Below are 18261 nucleotides of genomic sequence, written 5' to 3'. Positions count from 1 at the left end.
CAGACTCAAACCCAGAGTTGGCTTCTCCTGGAGACAGTCAGAGGGGCCGGTTCTTGGTGCCTGCTCTCTCCTAATGTCTGCTGGGGTTTATTTCACCCTCTTCCTTCCACTCTGGCGGTCCTGGGAAATAATTTAAAAAATCGAAAATATTTGCATTCCATCCGAGTTAACACCACATCTTCTGTAATTATCCCTGCTGCTGAAATCATTTTCTCATGTGCTTTTTGAGCAAAAAGGGAGGGGCAGGGGAAGCAAATTAATTCCTTGGCAACAAAAATCTAATTAATCAAAAACAGGTCTGAGAGAATCAGAGCTTCTTCGGCCCATGAAAGCAGCAGCCATAAGGGGAGCAGGAACACTTAGCTTAGTAGTAAGAAAAAAAAAAAGTAGGCAGTTTTTGTGAATGTGCAAATGAGAGGCAAGGCAGCATGAGAGGTAGAGCAGGGAGTTGGAGTCAGTTTGAGTTGGGCTGGAATCCCAGCTCTGCTGTTTCCTGCTGCATCACCTTGAGCAAGTTACCTAGTCCCGTGGAGCCTCAGTTCTCCCATCTGTAAAGTGGGGATAACAACACTGTCTCATGAAGGCAGTGGGGAAACTGAGATTATGTCTATAAAACCCTCACACAAAGCTGTCATCATCAAGACAGCATGGTACTGGCAAAAAAACAGACACATAGATCAATGGAACAGAAAAGAGAACCCAGAAATAGATCCTCAACTCCATGGTCAACTAAAGAATGTCCAATGAAAAAAGACAGCCTCTTCAACAAATGGTGTTGGGAAAATTGGACAGCCACGTGCAGAAAAATGAAATTGGACCATTTCCTTATACCACACACAAAAATAGACTCAAAATGGATGAAGGACCTCAATGTGAGAAAGGAATCCATCAAAATCCTTGAGGAGAACACAGGCAGCAACCTCTTCGACCTCAGCCACAGCAACTTCTTCCTAGGAACATTGCCAAAGACAAGGGAAGCAAAGACAAAAATGAACTATTGGGATTTCATCAAGATCAAAAGCTTTTGCACAGCAAATGAAACAGTTAACAAAACCAAAAGGCAACTGACAGAATGGGAGAAGATATTTGCAAACAACATATCAGATTAAGGGCTAGTATCCAAAATTTATAAAGAACTTATCAAACTCAACACCCAAAAAACAAATAATCCAATCAAGAAATGGGCAGAGGACATGAACAGACATTTCCGCAAAGAAGACATCCAGATGGCCAACAGACACATGAAAAAAAAATCCTCCACATCACTCGGCATCAGGGAAATACAAATCAAAACCACAATGAGGTATCACCTCACACTAGGCAGAATGGCTAAAATAAACAAGTCAGGAAATGACAGATGCTGGTGAGGATTCGGAGAAAAGGGAACCCTGCTACACTGTTGGTGGGAATGCAAGCTGGTGCAACCACTCTGGAAAACAGCAGGGAGGTTCCTCAAAAAGTTGAAAATAGAGCTACCCTATGACCCAGCAATTGCACTACTGGGTATTTACTCTAAAGATACAAACGAAGTGATCCAAAGGAGCACATGTACCTGGATGTTTATAGCAGCAGTGTCCACAATAGCCAAACTATGGAAAGAACCTAGATATCCATCAACAGATGAATGAATAAAGAAGATGTGGTATATATACACAATGGAATACTATGCAGCCATCAAAAGAAATTAAATCCTGCCATTTGCGACAACATGGATGGAACTAGAGGGTATTATGCTTAGCAAAATAAGTCAATCAGAGAAAGACAACTATCATATGATCTCCCTGACATGAGAAAGTGGAGATGCAACGTGGGGGGTTGGGGGGTAAGAAAAGAATAAATGAAACAAGATGGGATCGGGAGGGAAACAAACCGTAAGATACTCTTAATCTCACAAAACCAACTGAAGGTTGCTGAGGGGAGGGGGGTAGGGAGAGGGTGGTTGGGTTATGGACATTGGAGAGGATATGTGCTATGGTGAGTGCTGTGAAGTGTGTAAACCTGGCGATTCACAGACCTGTACCCCTGGGGCTAATAATACATTATATGTTTATAAAAAAAATTAAAAACTTTTTTTAAAAACCCTCGCAATGTTTGTCACACAGAAAACACTAAGTGTCAGTGATGAATTATTAGCACCCTCAAGCACCAACCCTGTTATATAAATTGCAAACTTTCAGGAGACATTTTTTTTCAGCTTTTTCAAAAGCTGTTTTTAAAGAGCTTCAACTAAAGGTATTATATTTTCCAGAAGACATACTAAAGAAATAATAAGAGAAGTATGAAGACATTTAGTTGTAGGAATGCCCATCAAGCTGTTCATTCTAATAGAAAAAAGAAAACTGTCTAAATGCCCTGAGATGGGAGTTAGTAAAATAAATCATGGTACACCCATAAAATGAATAATCACTCTTCAAAGTGGGAATCAAAAGAGAACGCTGATGGATGGAGATGTGGGGGTTAGGGTGTAGGAAGGTGTAGGAAGCCAGTTACCAGTTTGTAAAGTATAAATCATATTTATTTACTTCAACACATTTTCCACCTGTGTGTGTATATGTACAGAAAAGTATTTCTGAAAGGATGACTGAGGCTTTGTTGTTTTGTTTTTGTTTTGAGTATTTGCTCTCTTCTTTAAACCATCTGTATTTTTAAAATTCTTTTATTGTGAGCATACTCTGTGATTTCAAAAAAATTTGAACTTTTACTTTTTATAGAGAACCATAGATTTCCTTATTCTACCCTCAACTGTAGAGCTCTCTGGACATGACCCTTGGATGAATTAAAGGCCACCTGGAGGTTCTGGCAACACAGAAGACACATAGGTGTCTCTGCCCCAGTTGTCAGCCAGACGCCCCAAGGTGGCCAGTGCTGGGCCTCCCCAGTTAACAGGCAATAGCCCCTGGGAAAGAAATCATCTCACACAGATGTTAACTGGGGTCACCGATGGATATTGGGACTACTTTTCTGGCCCATACCTGCTGGTTTTTTCCTCTTTGGGGACGAGGAGCAGGGGACCCTGTCTGCCTGCCCTTTGCCTTCTGTTTACTCCCCCAGGGAAGGTGTCCGTTCTGTGGCAACACTGGGCTGCCAGCCCATCTGTTCTCTTTTTCCCCAGCCCGCAGCTGCCACCTGCCTGTACAAACTCAGTGTCACCAAGGACAACCTCCTTCTCCCCTCTGGTCCTCGCCAACCTGTGCCCTGTGCTCTGTTGAGGAACGAGCAGGCCTTTTCCTGCCCTCTTCCCATGAAAACACACACCCATTCTTGCCTGGGAGAAAAATAGCTGTGACATCCATCACTCAGAGCCACTACTGTAGTCTCGGGGGCAGCAACGGGAGAAACATAAGGCCATATATACCACCGGCCCTCAGATGTCCCAAGACAAGCCTCAAGACTTGGGTCTCAGGTTCCCTGTCATCTCCTTGTACAGTCTGTGGAAAGCTCAAGGGGGAAAAAAAAATCCCCAGGCTTTGAGCATGGCTGGGCAAGGCAGAAAGGCGATGTTGTCCTAAGAGTTGAAGGCTCTGCCGAAAGTTCCATGACATGTGTCCAAGGCTTTCAAGAACTTTCCCCCAGAAATCCCCGCAAGGTATGAAGCAGATGCCCGTGATGCAATGGCACCCTAGAACCTCTGACAGAAGAAACAAACCTTGAGGCAAAACAATGAAATAAAACATTTTGGCTGCAGAAGTTAAAGAGAAAACAGTAAAAGGAAAATTGGAAGAATAAACCCTCAAAACAGCTTGACTTGGATTTTTTTATTTATTCACCCAATTCAACAAACATGATGTGTGTCTCCATTTGTTGGGTCCAAGCATTAGAAAGATTGGGACAAAGTCTCCCTGGTGAGCCCCCCATCTCCTGGATGCATTCCTTCAGGGTCCATTATGTGGCTGGTTGCATTGTCCAAAAGTAGCCAGCCAGGGCAGTGTGTCTGGTCATACATTTCCTTTCCAAACCTTGATACTCCTCCATCCAAATGGGGAGCCGATTTTCCTTTGGCAGGGGTTCACACAGTCCCCTGTGACGGCCTTGACAAGTACAACCCAGCAGATGTGATACTGCTCCCTTTGGAAGAGAACTCATAAAAGCAGGTATGGTGTCTGCTTGGTTCTCTCTCTTCTTTCTGGACCCGCAAATGTGGGGGCCGCCATATTGGAAGGAAGCCCAAGTTCGTCCAAGTAGAGAATGAGAGCAAGAGAGAGGAGAGGATCAGAGAATTCAGAGCTCTTACAAAGGAAGAGCCCAGAAATAGACCCTGTCCACATGGAGAGGAACTGAGGCCCCCAGCTTCAAGGCAGCCTCAATGGGCAGAGTGGGGCAAGTGAGCCTTCCAAAGAGCACAGTCTCCAGACTTCGAGTCCTCCAGCTGAAACTTTAGACACCGTGGATTGGAAGCAAGCCCTCCGTGCTGTGCCCTCTCTGCATTTATACATGAGCCCAAAAGACGGTTGTCTTATGCCACTAAATTTTGTGAAACGTGTTCCTCAGTCATAGGGACTGGAATACCTTGTTTTCTTGAACAGAGCTTGGGTTTCCAGAGCTGGGCAGGCCCATTTTTAAATCCCAGCCCTGCTATGTCCCAGTTAAGGGATGCAGGCAAAGTCACTTAAAGCCCCTCTGTAATATGGGAATAATACCAAGACCACTAGCGAGAGTAGAGACTGTGGAGAGAGACCCAAGGAGTAGAGGAAGGGGAGTTCGAAAGTCTCCAATCACAAAGGTTAGAAGTGGCATTGAAACAAATGAGGCCAAGAGTCTAGAAGGAAAGGAGAGGTTGCTCAGGGAATAGAGAGCAAGCAAGGAAGGGCTAGACGGTTGTCTGGGAGAGGAGCTCAAAACACCAGAGTGGGCATGTGGCCACGAAAGGAACAGGAGCAGGGAGATAAAACCACAGGGCTGCTGATTTTCACTCAGCAGCAAATATTTTTCACACCCAAAGATGGGATAGAGTAATCGAGAAGATGGGCGTTTCCGTCAGCAGGGGTATTTGACCCAAGGCAGGATGCCCTTGGAACAGACCTGCAGAGTACGCTGAATCTTCACCAAGAGCACTGGATCCAAGGAATTTTAGAGTCCGGCCCACCCTGAGACACCAACTGTCACCACGCCAGCCTGTCACTCTTTAGTATGGGGCCCTTTATTCATGCTCAGCACCACCTTGTCACCAGTCGATATATTCTTTCCGCACTTATATCTATTCTTTTCTATTCTATTCTATTCTATTCTATTCTATTCTATTCTATTCTACTATATTAACAGTTTATCATCCCCTCCCTCTACTACATATCAAATTGTCCCAGAGTTCAGAGGCTTGCAAACAACGTTTACTATCTCACAGTTTCTGCAGGTCAGGAATCCAGGGGGGGCCAGCTGGAGCCTCCGGCTTTGAGATTCACAGGCTGCAGTCACGGTGTCGGGCAGGCCAGGTGCCCCTCAAGGTCAAGCTTGGCGGGTCGGCAAACCGGCTCACTCACAGAGTCGTTGGCAGCATCCAGTTCCTCCCGGCGGGGGACTGAGGCTCCAGTTTCTCAGGAGCCGTCAGTCAGAGGCCACCCTTGGTTCCCTGCCAGGTAGGTGTCTCCATAGAGCGTCTCACAGCCCGGCTGCTTGCTTCAGCTGAGGGAGGGAGGGGGAGAGAGAGAAAGAGCCAACAAGACCAAAGTCGCGGTCTTTGTAACAGAATCAGAAGTAACCCCCCTCCATCACTGTGGCTATATTCCCTGTCTTAGAAGTGACTCACTGGGTCCAGCCCACACTCAGGAGTGGGGATTTATACAGAGCTGTGACTTCCCAGAGTCACGGCTGCCATCCCCCTTCATCCAAACCCCGCAAAGGTCCATGACAGCGGGAACCTCGCCCGCCTTTTTCACCTCCATATGCTGGCACCTGAGACATAGATGTTCGATGCACATTTTTAACGGAGTGAACAAGGTGAACCATAAGCCCCAAGAGCTCCAGGTGCTGCCCTGTAGAATACATGCTCGTTGAATGGGTGAACGAATGCGTAGATGAATGAGCTAAATGTCCCTCAGTAAACATTTGACCCAGTCCCCAAATCAGAATTAAAAAATAGATTTAGAAGACTGAGTGGCTTAGTAGGACCCATGAATAAAGAGGGGTTTTCAGGCCGAATTACGCATAGATCCTATTTCCAAACCATGTGTCCACGAGGCCATCTTGAAGATGCGTAAATAACATAGGAATCCCTCCAGAAGACATGCGGCAAGAAGGCTACTGCCTCCAGGGAGGAGGATGGCAAGCAGACCTTTATCCTCTTGCCAGGTCATGGCAGGGGCTCTGGAGAATTTATATTTGCATAATTGTTTCCCCCTGACTGGCTCCCCTCCCTGCTAAGTCTGATGTCCTGGAGACGCCTTTCCAAGTGACAAGTGTATTGTCAACGCAGAGCAGATCCATGCACCAGGCTTCCTGACTGGCAGGCCCATCAAATCACAGAGGAGGCCCCAAATGGGGAACCTGGGGGACCAGACCTGCAGGAGGAGGCGGGTGAGAACATGTTCTCCCCGCCCCCCACCCTTACCCCTACTATGGCTGTTAATTGAGAAGGGGAGCCTCAATAAATTATATTGAAAACAGATAAACAACTCAAGCTGTGTTTATTAAAGAAATAGCAAATGGCACAGTGCCAGCACGAATGAGCTTTGCTGTAATCAGTGTATTTATTTCACCAAAAAGAAGCCTGTCTGGGCTTCTTTTAAGCCTGATAAATTCATTATGCTAAGTTTCAGCCTCCATAGAACTGAGGCTTTTCTATATGTTAATTCATTTTAGTAAATAATTATTCTGTTTGGCTGAGGGAATGCATGTCTCTATAATTTAATAATTGGGAGGGTTATTACATGTGATTAATAGGAATCATAAGCAAATACTGAGAGTATAATAAAGAAGGTCAGTGGGGAGGAAAGTGGGAAAGATGCTCCCTCCCCCACGCTTCTCCCCTGGCGGAGTTAGGGATTCAGTACTTGGAGGAGAGATTGCCTCTTCTTATCCATCCAAGAGCCATTTCCAATACACGCTACATTTCTCTTTGGAGCTTTGCAGTGTGTTTCCAGGTGTCTGTATGTCAGAGGTGAGAAAGGAGGAGAGAGAAGACCTGGAGAGAGAAAGAGGGCCGTAAGTGGCAGGAACCTCCAGACCAGAGCCTCCCAGCTGCCCAAGGGAGCCCCACCCTGTCCCTTCAAGGCTAACCAGAGACGTTTTCAACAAACCTCAGTGAAATGAGAACAACCGACACCATGTGATGGCTTTTACAATTTTTTTCAAAATTCTGGAATCATCCCTTACCCAAGTGGAATATTTTTAAAATGTCCTTTTGTGAAATAAAGATGACCAGTAACCTCTTTCTCTTTCTTCTTACTTGGAAAAATGAAAATCTGGCAATTTTGGACCTCTTCCCGCCAATGGGTTTTGACATTTTTAGTTCAGAAATGTACCAGTCTGGTGAAACCCCGAAGTCTTAGAACCTCTGCTTTAGGCCACTTTAGAGTCCTCTGGCCTCCAGAGTGAGACCATCCTGGGATGAGAGTCCCATATCTGATTTTCCTGGGCTATTTCCTCATTTATTAAATGGAGAAATTGATTCACCTACATAGAAGTCCAGCAATTAAAACATATTAATTGGGCATCTATGTGACAAGTACTCTTCTTAGCACTGAGGATAAAGCATTTGATGTCTTTTAGCAAATAAGGGTTTAGTTGAAGAACTGTTACCCCCATCAATGTAGAGATTTGTACATGACCAAGGCAACAGGGGCAATGTGTGGCTCTTAGTAAGGGATTAATAGTGCTTGTTGACCATACGAATGACTGAACTACATTCATAGTTGTTACAAGATAGATATCATAGATATCAAGGTTCTTTACATATTTCAATATTGTTGTGTTGTTCTTATTCTGCGAAAAAAAAAAGCAATGGATCTTCCGGGCCCAGCCAGGCCAGCTGGGAAGCCCTAAGGAATCAATGGGTACTAGGAGACGCATGAGCAAGCTCCCCATGATCCTTCCAGACACAGCTACTGTGCTGCCCTGTCCATTGTCTCCTCACAACTGCTTCTCCTGACCTACACACAAGACCTGCTCTCCAACCCCTGCTGTCCTGATCTTGACCCCAGCCTCTCTCAGTCCTGATCTTCCCCAGCCCTGCCCTCCTGTGCCTGCTCTGGCTGATGGGTCCACATCCAGCCTCAGGGAGCTTCCGCCCCTGCCCCCACTGCTGCTTCCCAGACTGAGACATGATGGTCCCGGCGGAGGTTTCTGGGGCTGAGGCTGCCACTTGCCAAACATGTCTCCTCTCTCCAGGGGACCAGTGAACCTCATAAGGTACAAGTCCTACTGCCTCGTAGGTACCGGCGAGCTAGGCCCAGATCAGTGTTCCTGGAACGTGGCGCACCTGAAGCCATGGAGAGGCCAGAGCTTCAAAATGTATTAATTCCTTCAAGAAATAAGTTGAACTTGCACCTAGTGTATGTCAGTCATTGTACAAGATGCTGAGCAGACAGCAATGAACAAACAGGCAAAAGTCCCTGGCCCTGTGAGGCTTAATTTTTGGCAAACAGATGCAAATATATGTGATAAAATTCTAGAGCGTGATCAATGTTACAAAGAAAAATAAAGCAGGACAATGGGATAAGGGGAAAGAAAGGGCCTCTTTGAGGAGGTAACATTTGAGGTGGATTGCATAACATCCAGGAGAAAGGCCTCTGGGGCAGAGGGAACAGCAAGTGCAAAGGCCCTGAGGCCTAATACTGGAATGTTTTAGAAATGGCCAAGAAGGTTAATATAATAAGAACTGGAAGGGTTATAGACTGAGAGAAGAGAAGATAATGGGCAGCCACGTCCTATGGCACTTAAAGACAATTGTGAGGACTCTGGATTTACTCTAAGCATTTAAGAAACTACTAAGAAACTTTCTGATAAATGGAAAGTAAGGGGAGGCCCAAGCTGAGGTCTGGCCTGGCTAACTGCATAGTCATTAAAAAGGGTACCTGCCTTCAGAGAATTCCTTCAAGCCTTTTAGTCCTCCTATACCCTCCAGCCCCATCTGATACCCCTCATAATACTACCAGCCCCCATACCAGATCTTTTGTCATCTCTCATCCCCATTACTCATTTTGGTCCCTGGCTCATCAACAAACAATCCTGACGGTGGGGATGGCCACCATGTGCTGAGAATCAGGACATGCCCAGGGTTGGTGGCCCAGATGAACACTACCGGCTAGATGAACACTACCAGAAGATTAGCCTGCTCTGATAGACTGTACCAGACATGGGATCAGAGGTGTCGGGTCCAGTCCAGCTTTGCCATTTAGTAGCTGTGTGATCTTGCACAAGTTACCTAACCTCTCTGGTCTTTGTCTTTAAATGACAATTATAATAACTGCTCTGCTAACCTCCTGTGGTGGTGAGAACCCAGTGCTTCAGGTAAACTGTTGAGCAATGTACCCTTGTCAGCTGTGCCTGCAAGCCGATTATCAGCATTCAACCCTGAGCCTGCCTATAGGCTCGGGCCCTCATGGCTAAATGGCTTTCAAACACCATCCTCCCTGACTTCCCCGGGTTCTGGGCCCCAGAGCCATCTCATCTCCATTCCCTCCTTCAAATAAAACATTTCATTGTTCCTCGGCTCTCTAGGAAATAGTGACCCTTGAGATCGCGAAGGGCCCAGAAAACACATTTGGCACAGGCAGGGCATGGCTTCATGTCTGACACACCCAGTACTGGGCCAGGATCCCCTCCGGATGCCTCCCTCAACAGCCTCCCCTACAGACACTCACACACGCACAAGTCAAGAGGGCCATGGATCACACTCCTGTCGGGGATGATGGGAGATCCTTGGTTTGCTCGTTCACTCAGTCTGGTGGTCAGGCAGGCAGTCACCAAGCATGTGTTCTGGGCCACACTCCATGCTGGGCCCCGAGGCCCCACAGTGAACTAGGCAGGCCTGGCCCTGGCCTGAGGGGAGCTTAGGCCAAGCTGTAGTCAGTCTACCAGCACCCAGGGAGCTACAAGGGACTGCATCCATCCAAGGGTTCAGGGTGGGGGGTTCCTCTGAGGAAATGCCTGTGTTACCTCTCTCAAAACCGTGCTGACCACTTTGTGGAGCGGTCCTCGGGGCAAACAGCCTTTATCCAGAGAAGCGGCTGCCCTGCAGCCGGGAGAAGACCGTGGATTCTGTCCTGGCTCCAACATGCCAGGTCCATTTATAACTTTGGACACATCCCTTCTGCTCTCTGGGCCACCCGGTGCCCCGTCTGTCATAGGAAGGGCTACAGCCACCAAAATTGCTCACAAACTTCAGTTGTCCTGCAACCCTCCTTGTCATTTCTGTCCCATACACCTCCAATCCACTCACGTTTATGAACGGTGACTTAGACCATGCTTAGTACGCGCTGGGAAATGCTGTAAGAGCTTTATATGTATTCACTCATTTAACGGTCTAGATACCCTTCTGAGGTGGCTGCTGTTTTACAGATAAGGACACAGAGCATAGCAAAGTGTTTGCCTGTCTCATCTCGGCTCCTAAAGGTGGGGCTGGGAATGCCACTTGGGCAATACGGCTTCGGAGCTCATTCTCTTAACGCTTGTAGTATGCTACTTACTGCTCTTAATATCTTTCTTTCAATCGATCCACTTTTTAATGTCAGTTTCTTTTTTTTTTAAAGACTTGGAATCATGTCCATCAAGTGAAGAAGTATGTGACTTGTCATAAATAGAAGAGATCCGTTAAAAATGCATGACTACTCCGTAGCAAACTCAGTATTTCTCCATGCGACTCCTCAGATCAGCTCTCAGACCACCAGGGGACACTTGAGGACACCTGGAGAGGACATGCTGAGGGCTTTTCCAGTCCGGTTACGGTTACACTGTGACTTTCTGTCACTTCCAGGCACCTGCAGGCTTCCAGGGGAGGAAAGCCTCACAGCTCTCTGACCCCACCCCCAACCCCAGGATTGCCACTCCTTGCACACCTCGAGGACTTCCAGGGGATTCAGCTCCTGCCAGCCTGGGGCTCCCATGACTCACCCACCTCCTCCCTTGTGGGTAAAACTTCCACACAGGGGCTAATGATGCCCCCAGCTGAGGCTCCCTTGGTCCTTTGCTTTTTCCAAAGACAACCCACTGGAGGCGTGTTCCACCTCCTGCCAGAGTAAACAGATGAATTTTCCATTGCCCTGGGTCCAGCGGGACCTCCTGGGGAACATCAGCAACAACTGTGGGGGGCTGGGGGGGGAGCCTCGATGCCCAGGCCCCTTCCTGAGGGGGATTTGCAGGGTAACAGGCGTTAATCACACCTCTGCTGCTCCAGCACTTTCCAGACCAGCATGTCTCCCACCGCTCGTCCCCCTCCCCCCGCACCAGTTTCTTTATAAAACCAAGCGTTTTCCTACACTGACCATGGAAGGGAAAAGCAGAAAATCGACAGCCCAGGACAAAATGCCTCCCCTCACCTTGAATACTTTTCTTTAACTCAGAGTACAACTTCACTTAGAGAAGATGAATCGCTTAGGAGAGCCCAGTCCTGCAAATATTCACAGTGCCCAGCTTGCCCATCACTCCAGGGCAAAGCTGAGTCACAGAGAGAAGAGAAATGAACTTGGAACCACCGCCACCCCCACTAAAGTTTGAGTCCTCTCTCTACCACCCTGGCAAGTGGGAGTGTGTACTTGGGCTAGTCATTTACCTACCCTCTTTTGGGCCCCACCTCGTCATCTTCAAAACGGGGATAATATCTGGGAGTCTGCCCAGCTCAAGGGACCATGTGGGGACAGAATGAGAGGTGGCTCTGAATGTGTGGTACAAGCGAGGAAACCCAGTGTGGATGTGGGAGTATGACATGACAAGGTGTTAGCCACCGTCAGCTGCTGACAGGAAACCTAGTGCCAGGGCAGGGGGTGTTGGTTTGAGATGTGTCCTCTGAAAATGAAGGTACAGTCCTCCCCACCTCTGTGGCTATAGGAATTTGTCAAATGAGGCATCGTTTAACCCATAAGACAACCAGACTCGGAGAGCAGGATGCTAATGAAATGGAGTCTTAACCACTTTCAGGGTTGAAACCACTTTCAAACTCCTTCTTTTGTTCTAGAATGAAATGAAGGTTTGATTCCCATTGAATCTAGTTTACCAAGTAATATTTGGCTTGGGCAAGAGGGAACAAATTTAGTTCAGTTGGAAATTCCAAGAGATGGCAGATACTTGGGTTAGGTTTAGGTTCCAAGCAGGAGGGCTGTTTGCCCTCATTTGGGTTTTGAGTCTGTTACAACGTGGGTTCCCCGGCCTTTCGTAACAGGGTCTGGCTGGGCAAATGACATTCATCACCCTGTGCTTTTCTAGTATGTTTGTGAGTCAGAAGCCATCTGATAGATGGCATCAGATTTGTTTATCCCCACTAAGAGAATAAGCTGTCCCAGCTGCTTACCCAGACAGAGGAATTCTGTCTTTATTCATTCATTCACTCATGCATTCATTCAACAAACATGTATTAAACTCCTCCTGTGCCATGCCCTCTCCAGAATGCTAGGGGAAAATAAAGATAGGACTTAGTCTCTGACCTCAAGAAGCCCATAGTCAGGTGAGAAACAAGCTTGCAGGGAAATACATTACAATGTTGCGTGTCAAGAGCTAGCGTCCAGAACACAGAACATAAGAAGAAGACAAGAATGAAGGATTAAAGCAGCAGTGCGGGCCAGGGCTCCTGGATCAGGTGGCCCCTGGTCTGGACCCTGAAAGATGAATAGAAATTCACCAGCTGCATGACATTACTGCATTCTGATTTGTATTTATTTTCATGGATGTGTTTATTTCTGCACAAGCGTACACACACACACACACACACACACTCCACTACCTCGATCCTCAGCACCATGAAGGCAGGGAGCTGGTCTTGTTCACGGCTGCATCCCCAGCACCTAGACAATGAGTGGCACGTTTTAGTTAAGTGAATAATACGTAAAAGGTATTTTAATCAAAGAGCAAAGCATTTTCCAAAGGGACATTAAGAGGAACCAAGTTAAAAAGGAGAGAGAAGACAATTTTCCACTGATGGTGGAAGAGAAAGCTGGGGTTGGCTCAGGATTATTCAGGATTACAGTTACTCAAACACTCCACCATGGGCAGCTGATTTGCAAAGAAGGGACTGAACCAACAAGGACTAGGTGGATATGACTGTGGCCTTCAAAGTGGCTGTATATTTTTCAGAAGGGTTCAGGGACCCCACACCACCCACCCACTCACAAACTCCATTTCTGCACGAAATTTGCCTGGAAATAGGCAGGTAGAGGAGGGTGACACCAGCCGGGGGCAAGAGCATTAACCAGTGAGCAAAAGAACGATTGCTGGTCCCTAATCATCCTTCCTCCCCTGACAAGCCAAAGCCCTGTGTGGGCCAAGGTGACAGCCACAGAGCTAAGGCGGTCTCTCTCATCGAGGTACTGCTTGGAATGGCAGCAACATGAGCTCCAAGAAGTTCACTTCCAGTTCTGCAGGCTGAGGACTGGCGGCCTCCCAACAAAGGAACAGCTAGGACTTGGAGGGAAAGCAGATTCTAGACTTGAATGCCCCGTTTATTTATCATTTACAACCGAGCCAGAAAGGTCTTCAGGGCGTTTTGTCCGCAAGTGCCAACAGCAAACTAACACCGGACCTTGCCCAAAAGCGCAGATCAAGACAGGAGGACCTGTTACCGCCCCCCCGCCCACCTCCACACACGAGTTTGGCTTGCAGGGATCAGAGGGGAGGAAAGGAAGGAACTTCATTCTTCAAGGGGAGAGGCACGCAGAGGACCCCACGTCAGCCGTCGGGTGGCCCGATTGCTCAGTACAAAGCCCAAGTCCCCAGGAAGCCTCCCTTCCCGCGGCGCCCTCAGGAGAAGAAAAATGCTGGCGAAAAGGAGCACAGAGCAAGGGAGAAGGCGCTATTCACAAAGGCAGGCAAGAGCCTCCAGGCAGAACGCAAGCCTGTGCGGCAAGGACAGAGGGCTGAAAGTCACCTGCGCTGCAGACGTTAAAGGAGGGTTGATGCTCGGAGGAGGTGAAGCCTCGGGCGGCAGCATTGGGATGGAGTTATCTCACCCACCGCCAAGATGTGCCTACTGAGGGAATGAGGCACATCTCCAGCGCCCCGCACGCGCCGCTTCCTTTCAGGGGGTCGCGCACCTCAACCTGGCAGGGGCTGGATGGCCCTGGAAACCACCCGCTCACCTTATCCCAGGGACCTTGGTGATGCAGGAGGAGGAGCCCCGCGCTGGGAGTCCTGAGCTCTTCTGGAAGCTGCAGTTTCCACATCCATAAAGCCTGTCCCATGAGTGTTGTGAACTCACATGGCAGGGGTAAGGTCGCCCAGAGACTGCAGGCCTTTGCCTGTATTTTCAGCAGGTGAAGGCACCGGGCTTCCCCGGGGTGAGGAGATTTAAGCCCAAGAAATCAGCAAGTGGAAAGCCAAGCTAAAATTCCTGTGTGAAAGAACAAAAATTCAACTGGGTAAATCTGAAGATTTAATTGGCTTTATTAAGCCATTTGCAAAGCAGGTAGCATCTTCCCATCTAGCAAGAAAGAGGGAGCTCCAGAAGAGCTGAATACAAAGGGAGACTTTTTTTTTTTTTTTTTTAATAGGAATAAGGGTAGAGCAAGGAGTTACAAAAGAAAAGCAAGGATCTTTTCAGGCAAGTTCAGCTTCCCTTGGGATTCTTATTAGGAGGATGACCTCATCTTCTTTTGGAGGATGAAGAGGGCCCATTGGGACAGATTACCTCATTGAGGCTCATCAGAAAATTCCTGACTGACCAGCTAAAACTACGTTCCAGGGGGGAGATTGTTAACTATGATTAGGTTAGGTATTAAGTCGTGGGTTTGTGACTTGGCCTAAGTGACCCCATTTTAGGCCTGAGATTTTAACACCAAACTGCTCGTTCAGTGCTCTTTCTCCAAAGCCACGCCTACCCACAGGTAAAGAGTTTTAATTATTTTGTGGGTCCACATCTTGTCTCCTCAGTAAGTTTCCCTGGGATGAGGATTATGTACTCTACATGGTTCCTGATACTTCGCAACAGCAGCCAACATCTATGGCGTCATTACAGAGCACTGGGCTTTATTCTAAGTGATTTTCCTGTCTGAACTGCTTTTATCCACACATGAGATCTACAGGGTTAATTATTATGATCTCTGTCATTACAGAGGAGGAGGCAGCAGCGCGCAGGTTAAGAAATCAGCCCACGGTCATCCAACCAGTGGGTTGGTGATATTTCCTGACGAATCAAGGCAGTCTGACTGGAAGGCTCGGCTCAACCACCAGAAGCAGAAACACGGGTGTCACAAAGAGTTGGTGGTTACCCAGGGACGTGTGTGAGTGCCAGGGACTGGGACAATGGTGGTTTCCCTTGACCTGAAGAAAATCTTGTGATAAAATGATTTGCCATGTACAGGCCTGGTGCTGGCTTCCTGCCATCAGGATGACCAGGAGGCACCTCCATCTTTCCTTCCTCTCACAAAGGACACGAGGAGATTTGTACTGAAATGTGACCATGACCAAGAGACGTCAACAAGTAAGGAGAAAACTTCAGCCTCACCAGGAGTAAAAACAAAAACAAACAAACAAACAAACCAAATTAGAATTAGGTACTCTTTCATCCATCAAATTAGAAAATATTTTTCTATTTTTTCTTTTTTTTTTTAGACTTTCTTTGTAGAGAGAGAGTGAGCACAAGATGGTGGAGTGGGGGTGGGGTGGGCAGAGGCAGAGGGAGAAGCAGGCACTCCCCATGCAGCAGGGACCCTGATGCGGGACTCGATCCCAGGACTCCAGATCACGACCTGGGCCGAAGGCAGCTGCTTTACCAACGGAGCCACCCAGGTGCCCCAGAAAATATTTTTTTAAGTGATCAAATCTAATGCTGCCAGATGTGGAGTAACACATGCTTTCTCACACTCTGCTAGTAACAGTGCACATAGGTTGTACTTCTCTGGGAAATTACATTTCATAAAGTCACCACAAACGCTGCATTAGCAAATACTGAACCCCTGTTCCTGGGGGAAGGACAAGGTTAGACTACTGTGAGCCTCTCATCCAAGCAGTTTGGTCCACCAATCAATACCTGCCTCGTTTTACATGTTTCTATTTAAAGACACCTTACTCAATATAATGTATGCCGACCAACTAACTCCTGAACTCATAGCCAACAGCACTGTAGCCCAGGCCTGAGCAAAGCTTATGGAACACAAGAATTTTCTCCATAAGGCACATCACAGACTTCTTGTGCTTAGAAACACCAGCCAGCACTTATGCACTGTGGTTGGAAGACATGTTGTGTTGTTGTTGTGTTGCTTGCTTCTCCTCTGCTCACCAGAAGACACATTTTCAGGACTACTCACTTTGACTGAGATCAGTGGAAGATTGGGGGGGTGGGGGGGAGCTTCTCCTTTTTCTCTAAAACTTTAAACAAAATTTCATTGAAGTATAATTGGCAAATAACATTGTATTAGTTTCAGGTGTACCCATTTCAAAATTTATATACATTGCAAAATGATCACCATTGTATACACTGCAGAATGCTAAGTCAAAGTAACCTCCATCACCACGCAGAGTTACAATTTTTTTTTCTCATGATGAGAACTTTTAAGATCTACCCTCTTAGCCCCTCTCAAATATAAGATACGGTATTCCTCACTATATTCACCGTGAAGGTAGTTTTAAAATAGAAACTATTGTGCTTTCTATTTGAAAACTATTTCTCTTGTTAACTCTAATTTTAAAAATTTTAGAAAAAAAAAATAACAAAAAACCATTAGGAAAATGGCAGAGAAATGCTTCAACTTTTTGTATTAGTCATGTAGCTACTCTTGTTCCCACCTAATGCTAGGCATTCTTAAGGCCTATCCTCCAAGAGCTTTCGTATAAAGGGGATAAACTATGGGCACTGTCCAGGTGTTGCCCCTTCCAAGAGTTCTGGGTTTTTGGGAAGCACAAGGTGAGGGGAGTAAGGGGGAATGAAGCTGCTGAGGTTAGTCCATCAGATTCACTGGCGCCACTGAACCCCTCATCTTTAAAACTACTGGAAATAAATGAAGGATATTAAACTGAGTCAATTACGTGATCATATTCATCCCTTAGAAATATCATTCAGAAATCACAAAGGAAGATTAGTGAGAGAAGACTGATGGTTGAGAAATCAATTTTTAATATTTGCATCCTTTTGAAGAACTGCTATTTCAATAGAAGATATTCTGTTCTCTAATTATAGTATGTAAAACAAATAAAAGGTTTTTTTCTTTCAACCTTTGACACCCTTTGCCCATTTCTCCCACCCCCAGACTCTAGCAACCACCACTCTGTTCTGAGTCTGTGAGCTTGGTTTGGGGTTGGATTTGTTTTGGGTTTTTTTTTTTTTTTTTTTTTTTTTTTTTGGTTTTTGGTTTTTTTTTCCTGATTCCATATCTAAGGGATCATATAGCATTTGTCTCCCTCTGTCTGACTTATTCACATGGTGTAGTGCCCTTGAGCTCCATCCACATTGTAGCCCATGGCAGGATTTCATTCTTTTTATGGCTGGATAATATTCCATTTATATATACACAATTTCTTTATCCATTTGTCTATCAATAGACAGTTTGTTTCCATATCTTGGTTATTGTAAATACTGTTGCAATAAACATTGGGGTACACATATCTTTTTGAGTTGTTTTCATTTTTCTTTGAATAAATACCTAGAAGGGGAATTTCTGCATCAAGGGTACTTCTATTTTTATCTTGAGGAACTTCCATACTCTTTTCCATGGCGGTTGCTACAGTTTGCATTCCCAACAGCGCAGGAGGGTTGCCCTTCCTCCACACCCTCACCAACACTTGTTATTTCTTGTCTTTTTGGTTCTACCCATTACGGCAGGTGTGCGGTAGTATCTGATTTTAGTTTTGATTTGCATTTTCCTGATGATGGGTGGTGTTGATCATCTTTTCCTGTACCTGTTGTCCATCTGTAGGTCTTTTTTGGAAAGATGTCTATTCAGATCCTCTAAGAGGATCTGAATATTTAATGAGATCGTTCAGTGGTTTTTTTGTTTGTTTGTTTTTTGCTTTTGAGTTGGAATTCTTTTTATTTTGGATATTACCCCTTTATCAGATATGTGATTTGCAAATACCTTCTCCCATTCAGGAGGTTGCTTTCCCATTTCATTGATGCTTTCCTTTGCTGTGTAGAAGCAAAGCAACATTTGTTAGATTCAAAAAATCTTCACCAAGACCAATGTCAATGAG

The 18261-nt window shown here is 46.3% G+C and overlaps 1 long non-coding RNA gene across 1 annotated transcript; it reads right to left on the bottom strand.

Moving 5' to 3' along the window:
* Window positions 1–3772: 3772 nt before the first annotated feature.
* LOC116599275 lies at window positions 3773–14462 on the bottom strand. Its single transcript, XR_004289304.1, has 4 exons — window positions 14217–14462; window positions 12866–12926; window positions 6984–7114; window positions 3773–5616 (listed from the first exon to the last, which is right to left on the bottom strand). It is a non-coding gene; the product is annotated as an uncharacterized LOC116599275 (long non-coding RNA).
* Between the last annotated feature and the right edge of the window lie 3799 nt (window positions 14463–18261).

Source organism: Mustela erminea, chromosome 9 (assembly GCF_009829155.1).
Source record: "Mustela erminea isolate mMusErm1 chromosome 9, mMusErm1.Pri, whole genome shotgun sequence".
NCBI lineage: Eukaryota > Metazoa > Chordata > Mammalia > Carnivora > Mustelidae > Mustela > Mustela erminea.
The sequence above is the reverse complement of the archived record's forward strand: the minus strand, read 5'-3'. Positions and strand labels throughout refer to the sequence as shown.